Genomic DNA, 7367 nt, shown 5'->3' with positions numbered 1-7367 from the left:
CGAGTTCGAGTTTGGTTCGAGTTTGGTTCGAGTTCGGGTTCGAGTTCGAGTTTGAGTTCGAGTTTAGGTTCGAGTTTGGTTCGAGTTCGAGTTCGAGTTTGGGTTCGAGTTTGGTTCGAGTTCGAGTTCGGGTTCGAGTTCGGGTTCGAGTTCGAGTTCGGGTTCGAGTTTGGTTCGAGTTCGAGTTCGAGTTTGGTTCGAGTTCGAGTTAGGGTTCGAGTTTGGTTCGAGTTTGAGTTCGAGTTCGAATTTGGTTCGAGTTTGGTTCGGGTTCGGGTTCGAGTTCGAGTTCGAGTTCGAGTTTGGTTCGAGTTCGAGTTAGGGTTCGACTTTGGTTCGAGTTCGAGTTCGAGTTTGGTTCGAGTTTGGTTCGAGTTCGGGTTCGAGTTCGAGTTCGAGTTCGAGTTTGGTTCGAGTTTGGTTCGAGTTCGAGTTCGAGTTCGAGTTTGGTTCGAGTTTTGGTTTGATTTCGAGTTCGGGTTCGAGTTTGGTTCGAGTTCGAGTTAGGGTTCGAGTTCGAGTTTGGTTCGAGTTCGAGTTCAAGTTCGAGTTCGGGTTTGAGTTTGGTTCAAGTTTGAGTTCGAGTTCGGGTTCGAGTTCATGTTCGAGTTCGGGTTCGAGTTCTAGTTCCGGTTAGAGTTCGAGGGTTCCAGACAAAAGACTCTGAAACAGCCTTTGACCCTCCCTGTTTCCTGCCTAAGAGATTCAAATGGAAGACCTGGTTTAGGAGGGGAACTTGGGGTAAACTCCTTAGCATAAGGAGGGAAGATGCCCAGTATAGCCTGTTGACCACCCTTCCCCTGTGTACCATTATTTTCTAGGTGGCCTAACAATTTACCTTCCATGAGTGTGCCAGTCTTCCTAAATTACCTGCAAAGTACCCAATCTTACCTCGCTGCCTTTGGAATTTTTACATGTATGGGAATTCCCCATGTGCATATATAAAAATTCGATTTTATCTTAATCTGATTCTATTAATTTTATGATTAGTTGAGCTAGAAGAAGTTATCACCATAGGCAGAGAGCACAAGGTCACAAGGAGAAAGGGGGAAGAAAGGAAGATGTGAGGGGAAACAAAGAAAACAGAAATGCAATCATTCCGAAGAAAAGGTTCAGTTGCAGCTAATTGTGAGGGATTATAACCTATCAGAATTCCAGGCAGGGAAAATTCCTAAGACAAGGTGCAGCTACAGGTAATTGTGATGGATCAGAACAGTATTAGCATTGCAAGCAGGAAAAATCTCTACTTCTTGTGTCCCCGTGACAGTTCCTACAAGGAATCCCTCCTCCGGTGGGAAGGAGGCACCAAGAAAGACACGCCCTGGGAACGCCCTGGAACCGCTCAGAGATCACCTCCCTGGAATATTTCGCGCCCCCGTTCAAACATAATCCTAAATTTTCTTTGTTCGGTGCAGTCCCACTCCTTCTGGTCCAGTGCACTCCTGAATTTTGGGAATATATTTTCTCTCGTTTAGTAAATCCTTGGCCTGCTTGCCTTTTTTCATGAGGTATTGTTCCTACATCCTGGAATGCCTTCCTGCGATGATACAAGGGGCAGATCTCAGCTAAGACATAAGATGAGAGCAAAAGATTTTTTTTTAAGCCCTCACAGTTTTTGGGAGCCTGCCAGAATTATTGGGGCACTGCTAGCTCCTGGAAACCGCTGCCCCTGAGAGCACAAGGATGTCTGCCTGCAGAGGTAAGCAGTGTTTTTGTTCACCATGTCAGTCTTCCCGGTGTATTTATGGGGTTTGGGAGAATGTAGAAGTGCCTCATGTCCTTTTCCTCTCTTCTACAAGTAGATTGGCAGGGAAAAATGTTTGTGAAGCTAGCTTCTCGGGAGTAGCGACTCACAGCTTTTCTTTATTGATTCTTTCCTTTTAGAAGTGATCATTTTTTTCTGTGTCTATGTCTCTTATGCCGTTTGTCATAAAAAGAAAATACCACAGGGACAGAAAGCCTTTGGCTTCCTCGGTTAAGATGTAAAAAGGCTTATGGGTTTGAGTATCTATTAAAATCCTATAATCAGTGGCCAGACTGTGGCTACTTTGAATTGAAAAAACTGCTAATTTTGAAAATGTGTTAAGAAAACTCTCATGACAAACAGCTGTTTTATTGGAACCTAGAGAAAGACCACACGTTTAATACAAACGAATTCAAGGAAATTTAACTTTTGAATTAGTTCTTCAGCTTGTTGAGTCTTAAAAATGCTAATATCAACATTAGGTTTAAAAAAGGCAGAAGGGAAAATTAAGAGATGTGCAAATTTTTAAAAACCGCATGGCGATCTAAGAGTATGAGAATTGCTATGTTGGAACAGGTTTTAAAGATTCTAATACCTGATCAGAAACTTGACAAAAATGGAAGCTGAATTTTTCAGTCTGAAAGAAAGTAGGGTCTCAGCATCTCCCCCAGGTCCTCTCCCAAGCATATCAGAAATGTAAACGCAGCCCACAATTGCCAGAGGCCACATAGCTAAACAAAGGAAAAGAAATTGCAAAAGGGGCAGTTTTAACAACACAAGCCTCCCTGCCCAGCCTGGCTCCCCTTTTCCTGCCTCCTGAAAGACTGTGAAGCACAAATGAAAACCTGAGCCCAGTACCCTTAGCAGCAGACAGGAAGACTCCATGCAGGAGCCTCACAAAACTTGACCTGCCACGTGTGTTCATCTTTTCCTGAATTACCTGTAAATCTCCCATTTTTATATCTAAAATCTAAGAGCCCATTCCCACCCTTCTCTAAAATGTCATATTTACCTGATTTCTCCCGTCTGGAAATTTCATGCTTGTGTGAATTCCAGGTGCGCATGTATTACATTCCTGGCCTCTGTCTGCCGTTGGGTAGAAGTTAGAAGGGGTGCGAGTCCTTTCTTTTCTGAATAAGATTTGCAGGAAAATATTTTTGAAGCAACTTCTTGTACCTCGAGACTCCAGAGTTTTCTTAATTCTTTTCTCCCAGAGATGTTTGTTTCTTCATGTGTCTGTGTCTTGCGTGTCCTTTGTCCTAAGAAGGAACTACCTTAGGGACAGAACACGGGCACAGGCTCCCATAAGCCTGTCGTTGGAGACAGCCCCACAGGCTGTGAAGTTAAGCGGTTCTCTCCAGACCGGCGTCTGCGGAAACAAACTTTGCTGTGTGGGTCCCTGTCTAGAAACCGCATGAGGTTTTTCTTTCCTTCTGCTGTGTCCCGGTAGCTTGGGTTTTGACCGAGGAAGGTAATCCTCTCTGGTTCCCACCATCCGCCATGTGCACTTACTCCATTGCACCTGGTGCCCAGTGGGGTAAGATCGGGTTCCCAGTGCACCTCTGCCTGGCTGTGCCAGCTCCCAGGGGAGTGTGTCCAGAGGGGCCTCTGCCCATAAGGGGCATCTGTCCCCCCAGCTTTCTAGATACTGGTCCACAAATTAGTGGGTTTGAGGCTGGAGGTGCCTCACATTTTGTGGGATACTTGAGACACCCTGTCCACCCCACCATCCCGACCGCTTGGGTGACAAAGGTCTGTGCTGTCTCTGTCTTTGGGGGTGACCCTTTGGCTCTGGGAGGGCTGCATCCTCTGCACTCTGTGTGGAGGGGCCTCTGGCTTCCTGGCCTGAGCTGTAAGGAGGCTGGTTGGTGTGTCTCACTATTTAGACCTCACTGTCCTTGTACAGACGATGTATCCCGGAATGGGAAAAACGTCTACATTTACTTGTGTTATAGAGCTCTTGTGACAACTAGTTGTTTTCTTGGTAAACCATCTCGTGCGTTCTCTACAGTTATTACTAATTCTGTTAATTTGTAATGTCAGTGTGAAACCACTTTGTGTTTGTGGTAAGATGTTTTTTAGCTCTGGATGGTGTTACTAGTTTGTAGTATCTGATCGGGTAGAATAAATTAAATGCTTATATAAATTAAACAGAATACAAAGTAACCCATAGGCTTTTCAGGATCAAATGATCTGGTGAAATATTTCATATTAAAACTGGTTTTAGTTTGGTTTTATCACATAGTCATGTCTTTGAAAGTTATTAATGTAAAATATATATATATTTAAGTGGGTTTATAAAAATAAGTTTGTCATCGGTGTTACAAAATGTGTCAAGAAAACAGCTTCGGTAATAAGTGATTTTGAAATCTCAAAATTTTAACTAATATATAAAATAGATACAATGACAATAAAAGATATTTAGGTAAACTTTTTAGCAATAATTATATTGTATATATACATTGAAAAGGTTTTTTACCAGTGTTTGGTAAGTTGAATCTTTGAAGTTTTGTTATCTAAATTAATGATGGATATGTATTGAATGTCTAGACTATTTCCAAATAGAAAATAATGAAACAGTACTGAAGATAGATTTATCAATTTTTGCTATTTATTGTAGATGAACTAAATATATTGGTGTATTAGTAAAGACGTCTTCTGCCACATTAAAATTTTTGTATGTGCTATGGGGAATATTATTTTTAGAAATTATTAAATATGTTCATAATCGCATCCATCTCAAGAATCCTGGTATTGCTGCACAATTGCTTACTTTTCACTGCTGATTAAGATGGTCATTTGGATTGTTTAGGCCTCTGCTACTGTGAACAGTGCAGCTGTGGATTTATGTATCAGTCTATCAGTTTTTGTTTGAACAGCTCTTAAATTTTTTTTGGGGGGGTCTATTTCTGTAAGTGGATTTGTTGAAACACGTGGCAATCTTTTATGGGGTGGACATGCCAAACTGTAGTACCCCGAGGCCACACCATTTTACATTTTCAGAAGGAATGTTTAAGGGTTCTAATTTCTCGACATTGTTGCTGCCATTTGTTTTATTTTTCTCTATTATGGCCATTCTGGTACATGTGAAGGGGGATCACACTGTGGCTTTAATTTGCATTTGCATCAGGACCGAGGATGTGGGACATCTTCCTGTGCCTGTTGACCATGTGTGTGTCTAATGTGGAGAAGGTTCTATTCAGGTCATTTACAAATTTTAGTTGTCTTTTTGTTCATGAGTTTTAGAAATTCTTTACTCTGGATAACAGACTCTTGTCAGGTATATAATATTTTTCCATTTGATGGGCTGCCTCCACTTTCTGGATCGCTCCTTTTGATACACATGTTTCTAATTTGGAGGATGTCCAATTTACCTATTTGTTGCTGCTGCTTGTATGTGTTATCAAGTCTAAGAAAACATTGCTAATCGAAGGACACAGAAATGTATCTCCATGTTTTTTTCGAGAATTTATACTTTTACCTCCTATATTTAAGCCCTTCATCTATTTCCAGTTAATTTTTTATGTGGTGTGAGGTTAGAGTCCAGTTTCATTTCTCTTCATGTGTATGGCCAGCTGTGTAGCACATTTGTTGGAAATACCCTTCTTTACACAATTTAATGTTGTCTGCCCTTTATCAAAAATCAATGGATTTTGACCCTTGAACAACAACAAAAAAACCAATGGATTTTAAATCTTTACATTGTACTGTATGTAAGAGATACACAATTAAAATAGTTTATGTTTGGAAAAAAGATCACTGGACTTAGATGACGGGGAGCTGCCGTAAGCCCTGCCATCACCCTGTGAGTGGGCTCGCCCGTCTGTGGATCTGGCCAGGTCCTGCTTGTCTCCCTGGAGTGAGGCACCACCCTGCACGAGCACTGAAATCGTGGCTGAGTTCTTATTTGACATCAACAACATGTTATATCAGCGTGGCCTGTATCCACTTGAAAACTTGACTCTAGTGCAGAAATGTGGGCTCACCTTGACTCTAACTACTCATTCAGAGCTCATGAAATACCTAAATAACGTGGGACAACTAACAGTTGGATTATACAAGAGTTCAGTTAAGAAAGTAGTGGCAGTCCTCTCACATATTGAAAGGGTCCTTGAAAGACGGTAATTTGATATTGTGACAAGACTGCCAGAGATGACAGTACACTCAGAGAAAAGGCTCAGAAAGCTCTCCAAGATGAAATCCTTTCTGTGATCAGACAGATCACAGCTACAGTGATATTCCTGTCATTGTCGGAAGTTTCTTGTTCCTTTGACCTCCTGATTTATACAAATATTAGGTTGTGACTGAAAAATGGGAAGAGACAGGACCACAGTTGATCACCAATTGTGAGCAAGTCTGTCTTCCTGCCTCACTGCAACAATCCGCAGAGTAAATAGCATGGTGGCCCACAGAATCCCTGCTAATGACTGTAGATGAGAAGAGAACAATAACGTAATCCTCAAATGTGCTTCTCCTGAAACCAAGTCAACTGTAGTTTACATATTTTATTGCTTAACTGTTATGCGGGGGAGAACTTAACATACTTTCCTGGACCACGAATGATTTTTCCCTTTTTTGGGGGTATCAGTTTGACTTCCAGTGCTGTTGACACAATTTTTCGCAGTGTTCAAAAAAGGGACCCAGCATATTATTTGTCTCGTAATGTCAATTCCTTGAAGGTGTTAACTGTAGTTAGAAAAACTTTTGTTATAAAGCTAAATGCCTTCTCAGATCATACCTGTTTGTCAAGTAGCTTGACTCGGAATACAGGTAGGGAGTTATTTAAATATGAAACACAACAAAAGAAGTCTGAACACTCAGAATCTTTGTTCATGTCCTAAAATATCTGGTGATACATAAATAACAAAATATTGCTATCATGTCCTTTTGCCATTTATTTCATTTGTATAGTAACCATAGTGAAAAAATCTCCAATTGGGTTGTAATTTATATCAGTTACACTTACAAAACTAATATTTCTACTGCTTAAATTCTGGTAATAGGGCACTCTTAAAAATATGTTTCTAGGGGTGGCTGGTTAGCTCAACTCACTAGATTAGGTTATTAAGGTTATTTGCAGATTTTCCTGAATAGAATAACCAAGATTGCACCCAATGCTATAAGGACTGTTTGGATCACTCTGTTTGTCCAGGACCCTGTGTGTGCAAGCTATTCTGGCCCACGTTGGTAATTTCAGCCTCGGTTCGGACTCAGAACTGCGTTAGAATCAGTCTTCATTTTAAATTCCTGTGAAAGGGAGATAATAATTGTCTCTGCCTCAATTGGAAAATAGGAGTAGTAGGTGAGATGGGACCTGTGAGGGCCTAAAACAGATTTATCTCAAAGAGAATGTAGTCCCAGGGGCCTGGATTCTCATTTTAAGGCTAGTGGGCAGGGAAATGCTCTCTGCTGCCATCTGGTGTGCATTTTGGAATTAACACCCTGTGCAGGTCACCGGGAAAAGTTATTCTCTGCTGCCATCTTGTGTGCATTTTGGGAATAACAACTGAGTGGAGGTCAGGATAAGCTCTTCTTTCCAAAGGCTTCTGAGCCAAGGTGTCAGACTCAGGGCTGTGCCCCAGGTGCAGTCTTCTGTGCCCTGGGAGCTGCCCGCTGGAATGTG

The 7367-nt window shown here is 41.6% G+C and overlaps 1 long non-coding RNA gene and 1 pseudogene across 1 annotated transcript in view; both read left to right on the top strand.

The window, feature by feature from the left end:
* The first annotated feature begins 459 nt into the window (after window positions 1–459).
* Window positions 460–7367, top strand: part of LOC148757616 (uncharacterized) — a 15115-nt gene continuing 8207 nt past the window's right edge. The window contains exon 1 of the long non-coding RNA XR_016021657.1: window positions 460–1699. This is a non-coding gene — a long non-coding RNA (uncharacterized LOC148757616). The remainder of the gene's footprint in view (window positions 1700–7367) is intronic.
* On the top strand, window positions 3245–7009 carry LOC148757617 (mitotic spindle assembly checkpoint protein MAD2A pseudogene; annotated as a pseudogene).

Source organism: Rhinolophus sinicus, chromosome 7 (assembly GCF_057876585.1).
Source record: "Rhinolophus sinicus isolate RSI-liver-muscle chromosome 7, RSI-T2T, whole genome shotgun sequence".
Lineage (NCBI taxonomy): Eukaryota > Metazoa > Chordata > Mammalia > Chiroptera > Rhinolophidae > Rhinolophus > Rhinolophus sinicus.
This window is presented reverse-complemented; position numbering and strand designations above follow the sequence as displayed.